The sequence below is a fragment of the Monodelphis domestica genome, chromosome 3, assembly GCF_027887165.1.
Source record: "Monodelphis domestica isolate mMonDom1 chromosome 3, mMonDom1.pri, whole genome shotgun sequence".
NCBI classification, from domain to species: Eukaryota; Metazoa; Chordata; class Mammalia; order Didelphimorphia; family Didelphidae; genus Monodelphis; species Monodelphis domestica.
This window is the reverse complement of record NC_077229.1, coordinates 88,459,949-88,478,107: the sequence shown is the minus strand read 5'-3', so window position 1 is coordinate 88,478,107 and position 18,159 is coordinate 88,459,949. Positions and strand designations below refer to the sequence as shown.

At 43.4% G+C, this 18,159-nt stretch overlaps 1 protein-coding gene across 2 annotated transcripts in view; it reads right to left on the bottom strand.

Moving 5' to 3' along the window:
• The window catches only part of TJP3 (tight junction protein 3), a 70,728-nt gene extending 55,594 nt beyond the window's left edge, over nucleotides 1-15,134 (bottom strand). Inside the window, exon 1 of one of the 2 annotated variants that reach the window (XM_007488895.3) lies at nucleotides 14,734-15,134. The gene's annotated coding sequence lies outside the window, so the exon portion shown is untranslated. Of the gene's footprint in view, nucleotides 1-14,175; nucleotides 14,394-14,733 lie in introns of those variants that run through there. The other variant, XM_056822415.1, reaches the window with a different exon arrangement.
• Nucleotides 15,135-18,159: the final 3,025 nt, after the last annotated feature.

Below are 18,159 nucleotides of genomic sequence, written 5' to 3'. Positions count from 1 at the left end.
CTGGACAAATCACTTAGCCTCTCTTAGCTACTTGCCTCAGATTCTTAATCTATAAAATAGGGATAACAATAGCACCAATCTTTTGGGGGCTGTTGTGAGGCTACCAAGAGTTAATGATTGCAAAGTGCTAAGGACAGTGACTGGCACATAAGTGCTCTATGCTAACTATTATTATTACTATTATTAAAACCCTTACCTTCTTTCTTGGAATCAATACTGTGCATTGGTTTCAAGGCAGAAGAGTGATAAGGACTAGGCAATAGGGATCAAGTGACTTGCCCAGGGTCACACAGCTGGGAAGTGTCTGAGGCCACATTCGAACCTAGGGCCTCCCATCTCTAGGTCTGGCTCTCAATCCACTGAGCTACCCAGCTGCCCCCAACTGTTATTATTATAAAAATTTTAAAGTGTTTTTTTGCATAAATGAAGTAAACACAACCAGAATAAAAAAAAGTAGCCAGAAACCAGGAAAATTTCTCTGCATCAAATATAGCTGATAAAAGTTTAATTTATTAAGATATCAAAGGAACTGTCACAAATAGATAAGACCAAGAGTCATTCCCCAATAGATAATTGACAAAGGATATGAACATGATTTTCAAAAAATGTAAGCTATCACCAAAAGTATAGAACTTAATTGCTTGGCTTTCTTTTTCTTCATTTAGAATTGGAGGAGAAGACATATTGGGGAATGATGTCTAATAGATAAGGTGAGTGTTAATTGTATCTTTGTTACAAGAGAGCGTTATGTTGGGGATAGAGGAGTTATTGGGATATGGTAGTAATATATATATATATATATATATTTTTTTTTTAAAACCCTTACCTTCCGTCTTGGAGTCAATACTGTGTATTGGTTCCAAGGCAGAAGAGTGGTAAGGGCTAGGCAATGGGGGTCAAGTGACTTGCCCAGGGTCACACAGCTGGGAAGTGTCTGAGGTCAAATTTGAACCCAGGACCTCCGGTCTCTAGGCCTGTCTCTCAACCAATCCACTGAGCTACCCAGCTACCCCCGGTAGTAATATTTTAAAAAGAACCAATAAAACAAAAAAAAATGCCATTCAGTTCTTACTAAAAAAATGCAAATGTTTCTATAAAACTTTCCTCTTTACAGGTGGCACTGACAGAAATTAATGCACTTTATGACAGCCAAGACTGAATCCAGATTTCATATTTAGTTTATACTATCCCATCCTGCCCTCTACTGGAAGAGGGATTTTACTCTTTTTTACTAGTTCTTAAAGGACAGATCTAAGACCAAAGTGGGGCAGTCACAAAGAGGCAGATTTGGGGTTGAAATAAGAAAAAACTTCCTTATAAGGAGAAATATCCAAAAATGGAATGGGCTACCTTGAGACTTAGTGAGCTCCCTATCACTGAAGATGAAAACTAGATGACCACTTGTTGGAGAAGCCAAAGAAAGGATATATACTTGGGGTATTGAAGGGTGCGAGTTAAACTAGATACTCCTTTCCAATTTTGAGAAGGAACTCCACTCCCCTATACCTTTTCTCTTTCTTCTGTTAAACCTATATCAATTGCTTGTTCTCCCTCATTGCTCACCAAATATGCTGGTTAATTGCCCTATCTCGTCTTTCCTTCTTCCAATCCATTCTCAATTTATTTGTCAAAATGGCCTTTTGAAACCTACGTTTAGGCAGCTAGATGGGTCAGTGGTTAGAGAGCCAGGGCTAGACAATGGAAGTCTTGGGTTCGAGTCTAGCCTTCAGACACTTCCTCAACATGTGACCCTGGGCAAGTCACTTAACCCCAATTACCTCTCCCTTACTGGTTCTTCTGCCTTGAAATCAATACTTAGTATTGATTTGAAGACAGAAAGTAAAGGGTTAAAAAAAGACTTACCAAAAACCCAGGTCTAACCATAGCAACACCCCTTTCCTCTATATAATAAACTCTGGTGACTTCTTATTTTTTTCCAAGATTAAACTTAAAATCCTCTGGTTGGTTTTCAAAACCCTTCATATGCTAGCTCCTTCCTACATTTCTGATCTTCTGAAACATTGGGCAATTCAGTGATTCTGTCTTCTTTGTCCCTCACACAGGAGGGCTACTCAGCGTTTTTACTGGTTGAACTCCAGGCTTGGAATGCTTCTCTCTGGACTTCCCTGACTTCCTTAGAGTCTCAGCTCAAGTCCCACCTTCTGCTAGAAGGCTTTCTCAGTCCTCTTATCCTAGTGCCTTCTCTCTGAGATTTCCCACAAGGCATCTGTTTGTTTGTATTTATTTGTATTCTGTCATTAGACTGTCAGCTCCTAGAGAGCAGAGACTGGTTTTTGTTTTCGCCTTTCTGTGTAGACCTAGTACTTAGCAGAGTGCCCGACACACAGTAGGCACTTAATAAATGCTTGGAACATTCCTTATTAGTTAACTACTTTGCCTGAGTCCTGGTTCCTCCAGCAGATTGGTAGCTGTAGGGCAGGGACTTCTCAGTCTTCATAGCACAAAGAGACTGGGGTGCGGTCAGAAGTGCTGAACTGCATTCATATTCCAAGCAAAGTCTTGGGACCAATTTTATCTCTTAGATATATTCCTATAAGCCCTTTCCTTTCTCTCCCCTTTCTCCTCCCGTCCTCTTCCACAAAAGAGGAATGGATCTCAGAGGCATCTCTAGTTTAACCCCACCTGTTGCTTAGAGATCAATAATCAAATCAGCATTTTGAGCTTTTATAGCTACTCTCTACAGTAGCTGAGGCTGAGTCTATGGTTCAGAAGGGCAAGGATGAAGCTCTCCTCCCCAGCTATTGCTCCCTCCTCCTCCTCCTCATCCATGTCAACCCTGTCCCTCTCATGTCTCCAGCCCACTCTACTCTTCCACCTGATTGTGCTCCCTGGAATCCCTATTCTATTTTGTTTTAGCCTTTTCCTTTTGTTTTAGAATCAATATTGAGTATCGATTCCAAGGCAGAAGAGCCACAAGGGCTAGGCAATTGTGGTTGAGTGACTTGCCCAGGGTTCCATAGTTAGTGTCTGAGGTCACATTTGAATCCAAGTCCTCCCAGCTCCAGGCCTGACACCCTATCTTCTGTGCTTCCTAGCTGCACTCTTTATTCTATTGTTAACAAACTCACCTTTAGCTGTGGATCTCTCCCCCAAGGAATTACTTTGTATTTTTGTTTTAATAATATTTTGTATTTAATTTTTTTTATTATCTACAAATTGTTTTGCAACAATGTAAGCTCTTAGAGGGTGGGAGCTATTTAATTTTTGTCTGTGTTCTTACTACCAAGCATAGTGCCTAGTATACCCTATCAGTGATTCTGAACTGTTTAGAGACTAAGTGCCTAAACTATAACCCTCATACCACATGTGAGCCCCACCCCCTTAGCCCAGTCAGGGGAGGGAGGAAATGTTCCTATTGGGCTGCTGGGCAGAGGGGTGGGAGATGTGAGAAATGTCCTCAGGCACATGTGGAGAGGGGGAAGGGAGCAGCATCCTCTGGCATGTGTGCCATAGGTTTGCCAACATGGTCCTAGGTGCTAATAAATGCTTGTTGGAATTACTGAATCAGACCATACCTTCCCTTGCCACTGACAACATTTAGGATCTGTAGCCCTCTGCCTTCCTCTTGAATACTTCTAGGGACAAGGAACTTGTTACCTTTCTAGGTCACCCATTACACTGCTGGACAGCTTAAATTATTAAGAGACAGTGGGCCAGGGGGCAATTAGGTGGGTTGGTAGATTGAGAGCCAGATCAAGAGATCACGAGGTCCTGGGTTCAAATCTGACCTCAGACATTTTCAAGTTGTATGACCCTGGGCAAGTTACTTAACCCCCATTGCCTAACCCTTATAGCTCTTCTGCCATAGAACCAACATACAGTATTGATTCTAAGATGGAAAGTAAGGGTTTAAAAAATTAATGCTATAGGCTAAGGGCAGTTGATATCGAGCCAGGTCTGGAGACAAGAGGTCCTAGGTTCCAATGTGACCTAAGACTTCTTAGCTGTGTGTCCCTAAGCAAATCACTTTAAACCAATTGTCTAGCTCTTCCACCTTGGAACTAATACTTAGTTTTAATTCTAAGAAAGATGGTAAAGGTTAAAAAAAAGGGGGCAGGGCAGCTGGGTGGCTCAGTGGATTGAGAGTCAGGCCTAAAGACAGGAAGTCCTAGGTTCAGATCTGGCCTCAAATACTTCCTAGCTGTGTGACCCTGGGCAAGTCACTTGACCCTCATTGCCTAGCCCTTATTGCTCTTCTGCTGTGTATTGGTTACAAGACAGAAGATAAGGATTAAAAATAAATAAATAGAAGAAAAGGCAGTCAACCACAATGCTGGATATGGAATTAGCCCTGGTTCAAATCTTGCCTTTGATACCGTGTGACTTTGGGCAAGTCATAACCTCTCTGAGCCCATTTTTTCACTAGTAAAATGAAGGTATTGGATTAAATGGTTTCTCAGGTCCCTCTCAGCATTAAATATACAATCCTAAGAAAGTCTTCCTCATATTGGAATAAACATGATATTGCGGATGTGGTCTGATCAAGGCAGAAAACACTCAGGACACTGTGGAATGGCACAGAGCATTGACTGATGCTCCCTGCCAGTGTCACCTGAGGTGACTCACTCAATGTCTGCAGGCCTCAGTTTCCCCATTTATACAATAAAATGGTGGGCTTGGACTAGATGGTCTCTGAAGTCCCTTTCAACTCTAGAACTGTCATCTCTTGGTGTTTTGCAGTTTTAGTTTGTGAAAGATAAGACATTTGCTTAGTAACTGAAGAAAGGCTTCTTCCCTTTTTCCTTGACTGGGTAAATACCTTTCTCTCCTTCTCAATTCTGGCCAGTCCCCTACTGCCCTGAGGCCAAAAAGCTGACAGACAGTTCCAGGGACTAAAGATTCTTAGGGGTGGGGGTATAGGGAGAGGAAGTGAAAGGGACAAGTCCTGGCTTTCTGCCTGCCTTAGGCAGAGGGAGAGGCTGGAAGATCTAGGCTGAGGGGAAGAAGGTAGGGAGGAATATAATTGGGAAGAAACATTGGGGGAAATAGGTTGGGTCCCTGCCCCTCCACACCTCTCCACTATGTCTTCTAGGGTCCCCTAATTGGAAAATTAATCCACGTCTAGGACTAATGGTGCAAAAAGTGTAACAGAGGAAAGAACACTGACCTTGTATTCTTCCTAACTGCAGTTATTAATTAGACCATTCATTAGTTTGGCTCAATGAGGGGCAACTGGGTGGCAATGTGGATGGAGTACCAGGCTTGGAGTCAGGAAGATTCCTCTTCCTGAGTTCAAATCCAGCACAGACTTATTAGCTATGAGGTGCTGGGCAAGTTACTAAACCCTGTTTGCCTCAGTTTCCTCATCTATAAAAAGCTGAAGAAGGAAATGACAAATCACTCTGGTATCTTTGCCAAGAAAACCCCAAACGTGGTCATGGGAGTGAGATATAACTGAACAACAACATTGATATAATTAGGTTTCTCTTAGGAGGCCTCAGTTTCCTGTAAAATGAGGGAGTTGGACTTAATGGTCTTTAAAGATCTATCTTCTAGGGATAGCTAGGTAGCACAGTGGATAAAGCACCAGGCCCAGAGTTGGGAGTACCTGGGTTCAAATCTGACTTAGACACTTCCTAGGGTTGTGAACCTGGGCAAACTTTTCTGTCAGAATGGATACTAAGACAAATGATAAGGATTTTTTAAAAAGTCTATGATCTCATGAAATTTCACTTACCCCATTTCCTGTGCCTCCACAATGGCCCCAGGAGGTCCTCCCTGACTGCTCTATTTCCCTTCTTTGAGCATTAGCTGCTGTTTGGGGGTCATTTAATTAAAAATGAAAACTACTCATTGTTTTAAAGTTTTTCTGTGTTTTCTTGACAGTGATGAGTAAGAACATTCTCTTCAATTTGTGGATGTGAGAGGAAGAAATTATTCCCCCATTTTGTAGATGTAAAAATGGAGGCCTGTACAGGGCAAAAAGATTTGTTAAAGATCATACAGTCAGTCTATGACAGAGTCAGAAGTTGAACCCTGTTCTAAGACCAGTTTTTAGAGGTCCATTATAAGTGCCTCATGCAGCTAGGTGGCTCAGTAGAGAGCACTGGGCCTGGAGTTAGGAAGTATCAGCTGCCCAAGTTCAAATCCTGCCTCAGATACTTACTAGTTGTGTGACCCTGGGCAAGCCACTTAACCCTGTTTGCCTCAGTTTCCTCATTTGAAAAAATGAGCTGTTGAAGGAAATGGCAAACTACTCCAGTATCTTTTGCCAAGAAAATCCCCAAAGGGACCATGAGGATTCAGATATGACTGTATGTAATTAGAATCTGCTCCCCAGGACTCCAATTCCCAGCATCCCACTTTCATTCTTACATTATGTCCTTATGTTTTGGAGATAAAGTTTGTGTATGACCCCGCCTCTCTCTTTTCATGAGAACATGGCTGGGAAAACTTTTCTTTACTTAGGGTTTTACCTTTTCTCTTTTATTTCTTTTACTTCAAGTGATTATTATTAATAAATCTCATAAAAATATAATACTTTGAGTTATTGAATATTCAATTCAATCTTATAACTGAAATGATTGCCACAGAATGTTTCTGCTACTAAGCTGTACAATCAAGTTATTCGCCCTCTCTCAGCCTCAGTTTCCTCATTTGTAAAATAAGGATCTTGAGATTTGCACTAGGAGGAGTAGGTTGGCCTAGGAGACAGCCTCTGAGTCAGGAAGACCTGGATTTAAATCTCAACTCTGCCAGTTGCATGACTCTGGGCGTCATCGTTGAATAATCTCTCAGCATCCTAGGCAACTTCTCAGCCAATAAGCTACCGAGTCAGTAGGTGTGACTCTACAATGGCAGAGGGACTTTCTCATTGGAAATTTCCCCTTTGCCAATGACATCACTCATTCCAGTCCAAAGAAAAGACTTATACTTCTTCTCTCACAGGATTGGGAGCTCCTGGAGAGCAGGATTGGGACTTTGACCCATCTTTGCATCTCCAGTCTTATTGCAGCACCACTAAACTCACAATGGGTGAATAATAAATTTTATTATTATTATTATAAAATATATTATTATTATATATAATTTATTGAATAATAAATGGGTGAATAAAAGTTTGTTGACTGACTTTTGTGGGGAGAATATTCTGTAAGCCTTTGGGTGTTCTAGAAACTTGAGCAACTATAAACAATGATAGTATGTACCATTCTTAGTTATGGTGTGATACTAGCCTAGAAGACCATTGTACAAATGGAGATTTTGAACCCTAGACTTTATTCCCAAAGTCCTTGCTATTTCCCAGAATTCCCTATAATCTCTCCTGTGTCTCCACATTGGCAAGATCACAATTGGTATTTAACTGACAGTAATGCTTCCCACAATTTCTCTCTTCCTTTGCAATGATGTAGTAAGTATGGTGGTAAGGTGGGGAAATTTTTTTTAACATTATTTTTTATTTGGTCAATTTCAAACATTATTCCTTGGTTACAAAAATCATTTTCTATTACTCTCTCCTCTCCCCCACCTCTCCCATAGCCTATGCGCAATTCCACTGGATACTGCATGTGTCCTTGATCTGAACCCATTTCCATGTTGTTGGTGTTTGCACTAGGATGATCATTTAGGGTCTACAACCCCAATCATAACTCCGTTGACCCATGTAATCAAGCAGTTGTTTTTCTTCTGTGTTTCTACTCAGGTGGGGAAAATTTGAAAATGGCTAACCAGCCATGGGCACATGGTTTTTATTTTGTATCCTCTTTATTCCTTGATTTCGAATGATCCTTAATGAACTTCATAAAATATAATATTATTATTATTAGAGATATAATTTAATTTTTACACCATCTAGGCTAGCTGCCCCCCTCACTTAAGAGAAGAAATATGACTTGCCCAAACAGCTCTTTACTTGGAGGGCTGAAGCTCTATCCCTCCTTTTTTTTTTTCTCTTTCCCATGATTCCAAACAAATCTTTTTGCCCTGTACAGGCCTCCGTGTTTATACCTATAAAATGGGGATAATTTCTTCCTCTCACATCCACAAATTGGAGAGAATTTTCTAACTCATCACTGTCAAGAAAACAGAGAAAAATTTTAAAACATCGCTTCTGAGTCTGACCAGGCACTTTCTGGTCAGAGTAAGATGAATTGGGGTTAGGAAAAGTTTTCTCCATGGATGAGACCAGAAGGCCAGCATTGGGCAAGGCTGGTCTGCCCATAGGAGCAGGACCTTGTGAATCTTAAAAAGTACTCAGACTGTTCTTTAGAAGATTTGATTTAGCTATTCCCTTACTGTAACAATGGAGATACTTGGTCTAACAAGAATCAGGAATGTATTGGGAACTTTTAAAATTACTCCACCCTACCCAGACAGTGCCTTAGGGAAAGATAAAGTTGTAAACTCCTGATTGAATAATGAAAGTCCCTAACTCATACCTCATAGGAAAGTTAGAACCTTAAGATAGGTCTATTTTTAGATCTAATACAAAAAGGTGTTAAGTACCTGTAAAGTTAAGTACCTGTAAATTAATCACAAAAAGGTCAAGTAACTTACAAAAGGCAAGCTTAACAAAGAGGTGTGAAGTACTCAGAAGACATAATCTAGCCAGGGAAGGTGAAAACCAAAGAAGATGAGAACTAAGAAAGGGCAGTCCTGGAAAAAAAGTGTCTACTATGATTGGTAGACATAAAACTTAGGGGAGGCAACATAAGAGAAAATTATCTTTAAAAGGAGGCTAAGGAATGGTTCAAAGGGAGTTGGAAGTTGAATTGAGTTAGATTCTGAACTCATTTTAGGAGATTCAGTGGAGGACTGGAGCTTGCTTGGAGACGGTCTTGTGGTGAGTGATAAGACTGACTCTCTCTCCCTTAGGTTCAGGGAGGTCACTTAGGCCTAGGCCTTTAACTACTGCTTGGCTCAGCCTGAGCCAGAGCAGTTTAAATTAATTCTTTAATTCTCTCTCTATCTCTTTCTTTCTCTCTCTCTCTCTCTCTCTCTCTCTCTCTCTCTCTCTCTCTCTCTCTCTCTCTCTCCTTCCCTTAATGCCTTCTCTCTTTATTAATTAAAATCTCCATAAATCCCCAGCTCACTTGGGTATTTTCATATTTGGGAATTTCCCATGGTGACCACTTATTTAGATTTTAAGTCAAAACACTAAAATTATCCTTACAGCCCTTGGGGTGGATGGTGAGCATCAAGGAGAAGCAGGGGCTAGAATCCAAAAGGCTTCCTGCCCCTGGGCCTATGGGTGTAGAGGGCAGTGGGAGGCAGGAGCCCAGGAGGAAGTTGGGCAAAAGAAGGTTTATTCACCCCTAGCTGACCCAGCTAGCCCAGGAACTGCTAGGCCAGAGACTGCCTTCTCAGGGCGGGCTCCCCAGCTCTTATCTCACAGCCAAACAAGTTTGACAGGAATCCAGGAACCCAGGAAGGAATCTGAGAGGCTGGGCTTTTAGGGCCAGCAGGGCTCCAGAGGTCTGGAGTTGGCCATAGGACATTGGATTTCCAGCTGGAAAGGATTGTAGAGATCAACCAACCTAACCTCTTCACTTTGTAGATGGAGAAATAGGACCAGTGAAGGAAAATGACTTGCTAAAGGACACCAAGTTATGTGAACCTGGGTCTTATGACTGCAAAGCCATTGTTGTTTTTCACTATACAATACCTTTCATTAAACTCCACTGTCTACAGTCCTAGTGAGTAAGGGAAAATGCCCAGTAAGCCTGGCCCTACAAATTCTCCAGCCCATCCGCCTTCTACAGAGGCCAGGATCAGAAAACCCCAAGGTTGGGAGGAACATCAAAAGTCAAAAAGATAGGGGCAGTTGGGTAGCTCAGTGCATGGAGAACCAGGCCTAGAGACAGGAGGTCCTGGGTTCAAATATGGCCTCAGACACTTCCTAGCTGTGTGACCCTGGTCAAGTCACTTAATCCCCATTGCCTAGCCCTTACCACTCTTCTGCCTTGGAACCAACACAGTATTTATTCTAAGATGGAAGGTAAGGGTTAAAAAAAAGTCAAATGGGGCCCCTCTCCCCAAAGAATTTCTTTGTCAGCATTAGGTCTTTGCTTGAATTCTAGTGATGGGGAATTCACTACCTGCTATTATTGGACAGCTCTAATTGGAAGGTGAAAAGGCTTCTAGTATTGGCCTGGAGATCGGCTGTGTCTGTGGTCTAAGGATCATTCTCTTTGAGTTTTGTGTTTTAACCTCAGAGTGATATGGAGGGGCTGCCATCTGTACTCATGGAGGGAGTACCTAGTGCTAAGAAAACAAAAATCCATCAAGTATTGACTTTTTAAAAAATGTATATACAGATATATATCTCAAACACTTGCCATAGTGCCTGGCACATAGCATGAACTTAATAAATGATAAATGACCTCCCTTTCTGTCTCCCTGTCTCTCTCCCTGTCTCCCTCTCTCTCCCCCTCTGTCTGACTCTCTCTCCCCCTCTATCTCTTTCTCTCTCTGTCTGTCTCTGTCTCTGACTCCTTCTCTGTCTCTGTCAGGATAGGGACTAGACTGTGATTCCACAGGTATAGAAAATTCCCAGGTTAGGAAAACCCTTCTACCAGCTCCTTGTCTGCAACTTAAGAAAGTTTAGAAACTTTAGAAAGTTGCCTGGGGATATTGAGAGTTTACATGACTTCCTCAGGGTCATATATAAAACTTGAACTCAGGTTCTGTCTGTGAGAGCACCCACTTTCCCCACTCTGAGACACTGTTTCACATTCTTTCTTTTACTGAATGGAAATATGTTTCTCTGTCTATCTATGATTCAATGGTAGATAAATGGTGCCAGTAACAGAGTTCTAAGCCTGGAGTTGGGAAGACCTGAGTTCAAAATCATCCTCAAATATTTGCTGGCTGTATGACCTTGGGCAGGTCACTTAACCTCTGTTTGCTTCAGTTTCCCCAGCTGTAAAATGACAATAATAATACCATCTACCTCTTAGGGTTGTGAGGATCAAATGAGATAATATTGGTAAGGTACCTAGCACACAGTAGGTGTGCTATTTATTAAGGGTTGTTTTTTTCCCTTCCCTCCCACCAATTGATCCTAAGGAGGAGGATTATACTAACTCTTGGAGGCCTTTTCTATCTCTAAATTAAATTAACTGAGCATTATAGTCCAGGAGGACTCCGATCCAGGAAGGGCCTGTAGTGGTCCCTGCAGGAACACTATGACCCCAGATGACCTTTGAGTTGTTTGTACCTAGGATTACTTTCTCAGTTGTCATGTTGCTGTGGTCACAGGCTACAAAGGCCTTCCTCCCTGGGAGCAAGAAGAAGGTCCTATCCTGTAGCATAGGGGCTGCTAGGCCAGCCCAGGCCCATTCCAAAGTCTGGCTCCTCCTTAACCAAACACACTGCTGGAACCAAAGCCCTCCCCATGGACTTTCCTCCACACCTCTGCCACCAGGAAGTGTGCAAGGCCACTACTCCCCTCCGAAGGCCACCCATTCTGGTCTGCTAGATCTGAGCTGGCAAGGATGTTATAAGCTATGGGAATAGGTTGGGAGATGGAGAATGGGGAGAAGGTTGGGGGACCAGGGCCCTGAAAATAGCCCCAAACCTCTTCCTCCATGGGCTCACTAGTAGCTCTGTATTTTGAGTATGCTAGTCTTGCTGGCTGCTTAAATACTTTGCTAGAGCCATGTTTAATGTCTAGCAGAACAAAGCTCTCTTCTCCTTCATTCCTCCCCCACCAAGATCACTTCCTTTTCAAGTCTTCTCACTGAGAACCTTGTCTCTCTCTCCTTACCTCTCCTTCCCTTCCTCCCTCCTCTCTCTCTCTCTCTCCTTCCCTCCCTCCCTCCTCTCTCTCTCTCTCTCTCTCTCTCTCTCTCTCTCTCCTTCTCTCCCTCTCTCTCTCACTTCTCTCTCTCTCTCTCTCTCTCTCTCTCTCTCTCTCTCTCTCTCTCTCTCTCTCTCTCTCTCTCCCTCTCTCTCTCACTTTCTCTCTCTCTCTCTCTCTCTCTCTCTCTCTCTCTCTCTCTCTCTCTCTTTCACTTTCTCTCTCTCTCTCTTTGTCTCTCTGTCTCTCCCCTTCCCTCCCTCCCCTCTCTCTCTCTGTCTCTCTTCCCCCCCCCCCCCCATCTCTGTCTGTGTCTCGCTCTCTTTTTGGTACCTTCTAAGTTTGGAGCTGAGCCCAGGTGAGTCAATGAGTAGATTCCTACTGAAATAGTTGATCTCTACAATCAGTCCTTTCAGCTCTGAAATCCTGTGTTTCTCTATAATCTGATACCATCAAAACTGGGGAGTTGGAAACGACCTCAAGAACCATCCAAAGCAACTAATGGGTCTAACCTTGGAGTCAAGACTTGGGCTCTGGCCTTAGATCTGCCACTGACATATAACCACGGGCAATTTGTTTTATGATGTTCCATGTCTATAAAAGGTGTTGGATTAAATGATCTCTTCAAGGTCTCTTTCAGCTCTTACATCCTATGTTCCTATGGTTGCCTTTTGGGTCTCAGTTTTTTCCAGCATAAAATGGGGCTGTTGGTCCTTGTTCTGGTTACCTCCTAGGATTATTTTAGGATGAGATAAGAGAATGGATGGGAAGGTGCTTTTGAAATCAGGAAGCCCTATGAAGATGAGAGGGATCTTTGGTATTGAGCCCAAGAAGGGAAAAGGAGACTCTCTGGGACTGGGCCAAGAGGGGAAAATCCACTGAGACAGGGGTTCAGGAGACCCTGAGGAATGGTGTTCAGAAACAGAAAGAGAAAAGGGGAGAAAAGCAGAGGCAGCTAGGTCATCAAGTGGATAGATCGCTAGGCATGGAATAGGGAGGACTTGGCTTCAAATCTAGCCTCAGACCTTTCTTAGTTGTGTGATTCTGTGATAGTCATTTAACTCCAATTGCCTAGCCTTTGTTGCTCTTCTGCCTTAAAATCGATATTACACAGAAGGTAAGGGTTTAGGAAAAAAGGGAAGAAGAACAAGGATAGTGTCCTCAAACTGGAATTTGGATGCCAGGGCTGGAAAAGGGAGGTTAAAGCTTTCTCTTTGAACAAGAGGTCAAGGAGACTTCATTCCTTCACAGGTGGTCCAAGCTAGGTTTCTATAGGGTCAGAAGGATCTTGGTTTCTGACATCAAGGTGACACAGTATGAAAAGAAGGCTGGGCCTACAGTCTTGAAGACCTGAGCTCAAGTGTAATCTCAGACACCGATTAGATGAATGACCCTGGGAAAGCCACTTAATCTCTTCTGCCTCAATTTTCTCAATTATAAAATGAGGATAATAATAACATCTATGTCTCAGGGATTGTTGAGAGGATCAGAAGGGATTAAATGGTTGTTTCCTTCCTCCCTTCTGGGTAGATCAAAGTATCTGAAGGGATGTGGGATCTTGGAAGTGATACAGAGATTGAGGCTAGCCTGGGTACACCTCTGCCCAGAGGAATGCTCGAGCCTCCCTTTTCTCATCCGTGGTACTGGGCAGAGTTAGGTCTTGACTGGGTCTCTATCCTTAGACTTGTATCCCCATCACTGGCCCCTGGATTCTGGAATCCAGTCACCTTAGAATAGAAAGAAGGTGCTTTCCTGAGCCTTCTTGGCCCTGCCTCTCTGACAGCCGGTCCAGGTCTCTGTTGACCACAGTTTTGGTTTTGACTGTGGTCAGGTTGCACCTCACAAAGCCAGCTTGTGATTGTGATCAGCTGCTTTTCCCCAAGGGAGCTGCCCCAAGAGCCAGCTTTGTCTTAGCTATTTTCCTAACAGTTGAGGCAGGGGCCAGATGGGAAATCAAGCCAGCCAGAACCCCTTGCTCCTTTTCAGCACTAGTTTTATTGTTTTAAACCCTTACCTTGGGTCTTAGAATCCATACAGTATATTGGTTCCAAGGCAGAAGAGCGGGGCTAGGCAATGGGGGTTAAGTGACTTGCCCAGGGTCACACAGCAGCACTACTTTTGAGACTTAGCCTCAGAGGACCTAGTGTATTCCCTCTTGGGGGCTAGGATTCCCCATCAGTCCTGGCTCCCTTGGGGGAACAGCAGAGTATCATCTTGCCTTCAAACCAAATAAGGATATTTTCTGTCCACATAGTGAGACAGAAAAAGGTCACCATAACAATGACCTCCTATCAATTCCTGTCTTCCATGCCCGCTCTAGTCTCTCCAACTATCATATTCCTAAACTGCGACACTTCAGGGCGGGGTGGAAGACAGAGGTTCTGCCTGTCCTTCACTGTGTCCCCCTTTGTTACCTTAGTCCTGTCCTTCCTCCTCCCTTGGAATCCAGTAGCTGTTTGGAGCCAGAGTCACTTGGAAGATTCCAGGAGACTCCTAGGCGAAGAAGAGGTCAGCCTCCCTTCTCTCCTCCATAGATCCAGTAGCCATTGCCCTCTGTCCACCTGGAACCCTTCCAAGGTGTCAACTAGCAACAGCAGTATGGAGGGGGTGAAGACTCTAGTTCCACAGGCCCCGGCTCCCGGCATGCTGCCAGATCTGGGAAGGGCTGGCAAACTGATCCCTTATGAAACCAAGTCAGATGCCGACCCGGAGTCTCTGTTTCCTCTTTGGGAGAGGGGGTTGGAGAATTGGAAGGACAGGGGGTTCCGGCGTCAGTGCGTGCCCGTGTGAGGAGGGCAGGGTGGGGAGCTTCGGACTCAGGCAGGGACCGTCTCCAAAGCTCTTTGGATAGGACTAGGGGAGGGGTGGGGGTGGGCTGCAAGAAAGGGATGGAAGGAAAGACTTGTGGGGAGGGGGTGGTGCGCGCGCCTCAGGATGCGTTTGGGGGTGTGGGAGCCGGAAAAAGTACTTACCTGTTTGGGGAGACGACGCCTGGGCAGGTCGGAGGGGACTGGGCATCAGCGGCGCGGGAGAGAGTGGGAAACTAGGAGGCTCCTAGCAGCTGCCCTTCCCTGCTGCGTCTCCTTCACCAAGATGGGTCAGGTCTAGGCAGAATCGGCTCCCGAGGAGTGGCAGTGGGGGCGTGTGAGTTAGCGAGGGAGGGAGGGGCTGCTTTTGCACAACTGCTTTCACTTTGGAGTACCTGGTTTTAACTCCTCCCTGCCCAGACTTTAGCCCAGTTGAAGTTTCTGTGTGCGGCCAAGGAAAGTAGCTGGTCCAGCAGGTGGATTGCAAATCTCTGCTTCGGTCCGTGGGGACAGAATCCTGAAGGACTCAGCCCTCTTTATCCACTCCCTTCCTTTCCCATCTTTCCTCCCCACTTTTCTCACCTCCTTTTTCCAAGCTCCAGAACGAGATCGGAGCAAGAAACACACCAATTCTCCCTTGGGCTTTGATTGATTGATTCGCTTATTTACTTTGGGCGGTTGAGGGTACAGTGGGAGGCAAATTTGTCATTCTGAGTAACTGTTGGTGGGTGAGCCATTTCAGTGTTTGCATAAAATTTCACGTCATCTAGAGGAACCAATCAAAGGCCACATAGTACACTGGAAAGAGTCCTAGAATGGTAGTCAGGAACTTTTAGTCCCCTGAGTGGTCCAGGTTGAGTCATTGGGACTCTTTAAGGGCTCTAAAATCCCTTCTAATCCCCCCCCCCCCCATTCTGAAGCCTCCCCTTTTCATTTTAAAATAAGAATTCAGGGTGAAGCTAGGTGGTTCAGTGGATGGAGAGCCAGACTTAGAGATGGGAGGTCCTGGGTTCAAATTTGACCTCAGACACTTCCCAGCTGTGTGACCCTGCATAAGTCACTTAACCCCCATTTCCTAGCCCTAACTTCTCTTCTGCCTTGCAACCAATACACAGAATTGATTCTAAGACAGAAGGTAAGGTGTCTTTTTTTTTTAATAAAATGAGAATTCAGCATTGCTTCTTCCTTCAGGATTATCATATGATAGAATTGACTGTAGAATTCAGAGCTAAGTGATCTAATGTGACCCCTTCGGTTTACTGGTAGGGACTGAGGGTGAAGATTCCTTGACTGAGTGTTCTTTCTTTCTTATATCCTGCTCACCCACTCACAATCCAGAAGGGAAAATATGGGAAAAGAGAGACAATTGGGAAATGTAGTATTGAGAGGCTTTATTTATTTAAAACTTTTTAATTAGAAATTTTTATTTAATTAATTTAGAATATTTTCCCATGGTTACATGATTCACATCCTTTTCCTCCCCTCCTCCCACCCCCTCCCGTAGCTGATGCACAATTCCACTGGGTATCACATGTGTCATTGATCAAGACCTATTTCCATGTTGTTGATGTTTGCACTAGGGTGATGGTTTAGAGTTTACATACCCTATCTTATCCCCATTCCACGGAGGCTTTAGAGTACAATTAAGAGACCGGCTATCTTAGTTACTATAGGGCCTCATATCCCCTCATACATAGGGCTCAAAGAATAGCAGCTATCTCAGGTTGGAGGTACTCTGTGGGTACTCAGTTTACAAGCCCAGATTCATGTGTTTAACTTTTCTCTAGCTGACCAGGAGACACAATTATTTCAAAATAGCAGATTGTGGTAGAAAAGTCTGTATTTTGTGTTTTAAGCACAAGCCTTCTGGAAACAAGATTTATTAATTTAGATTTTTTTTTTAAATTTAAAAACTTCAGAGAGAGGGAAAGGGAGGAAAGAGAGAAAGAAAGAGGAGTAGAGGGAGAGGGAAAGAAACCAGAAACGGAGCCATCCCATCTCTGACAATCTCTCTATAAATCAAGCCCTTTTATAGCTATACTAGTTGCATTCCAAAACAATACACACAATTCCACAATGAGATAAAACATACAGCTCTCAGAGTGCATAAAGCTCAGTTAATTTTTGCTTAGTAAATTGAACAATAGCCAATTTACTAGCACCTCCTAGGTGAGTCTATTTCCAAAAACTATTCGATACCCTCTTTGACCACTCCTTTTAAGGATTTGCCTTTATAGCTGGTCAAAGGTGAACTCAAGCTATCTTCCTATTAACTGCAGTAATCAGAGACTTCTTTCTTCTCTTAGGCTGCTCTTTAGCTCTAATCTGGTTCAAGTGGATCAGCCCAGGGTCTCCTGCCCTAGTCTGGTCACTACCCTAATTACTTCTAGGAGGAGTCCTTGATCTAGCTGGAGACAGTGAAGCAAGACATTGTTTTCCTAATGATAGTTAATCAGTACTGAAAGGGGTTTTCTCTTTCAGGTAAGTTCAAAGGCTGACTAGCATAATTTAAAAACACTTTATCCATATTTCAAAAAGAGGGGCTTTGAGTCAGCTTCCCTATTAGTAACAAGATTTGCAATAAGCCTCACTCTCCTCATAAACCTATGGCACATTCTTTCTTCCTATTTTACCCTTACTTTCATCTTAGAATCAATACTTGTATATTGATTCCAAGGCAGAAGAGCAATAAGAGCTAGGCAGTGGGGGGTTAAGTGACTTGCCCAGGATCACACAATTAGGAAGTGTCTGAATCCAGGTTTGATCCGAGGACCTTCTTTCTAAAGGCTCTCTGCCACTGAACCATCTCGCTGTCCCCAAAACACATGGAGGCACTTGGTTTCACAAGATCCATCCCATAAATGGAGAAAATACACAGTGAGCCTGAAGAGGATGAAGCACAAGGAATCAAATGAGAAATATGTGTGGAGGGGGAAATGGAGCTCTCCATATGCTCCAAGATTTTCAGCAATAGTGTTATTAGAGGTAGTTGTGGCAGGGTAGAAGGAAAAGGCTGGTCTGGGTATAGAGAACTTCCTGTGAAGAAACTCTAGATACCAATTCAGATCACTTACTCTTTTTCAATATATAGCTTGATAGTGTTGCCTGCCTGGATTCTAGAGACTTGCTCCAGGTAATAGAGCCAGTGTGTTTCAAAGTTCACTTGAATCCAGATCTGATTCTGAGGTGGCTTTCTCTCCACTATCCTGAACTGCCTCTTAGCAGTATTGCATGTGATTAAAAAAAATACTCTTAGTGCCCCCAAATAGAAGGATGGAATGGTTAAATTAATCATGGTGGATGGCTATAAAAGGTGCTATAAAGAAATTAAGAATGATAAATACTAAGAATGAAAGAAATGGGGGCAGTTGGATGGATCAGTGGATTGAGAACAAGCCTAGAGACAGGAGGTCCTAGGTTCAAATCTAGCTTCAGATACTGCCTAGCTGTGTGACCCTGAATAAATCACTTAACTCCCATTGCCTACCCTTACCACTTTTCTGCCTTGGAACCAATACATAGTATTGATTCTAAGGTAGAAGGTAAGGGTTTTTTTTTAAAAAAGAAGGAAATCTGGAAAGATTTTCATGA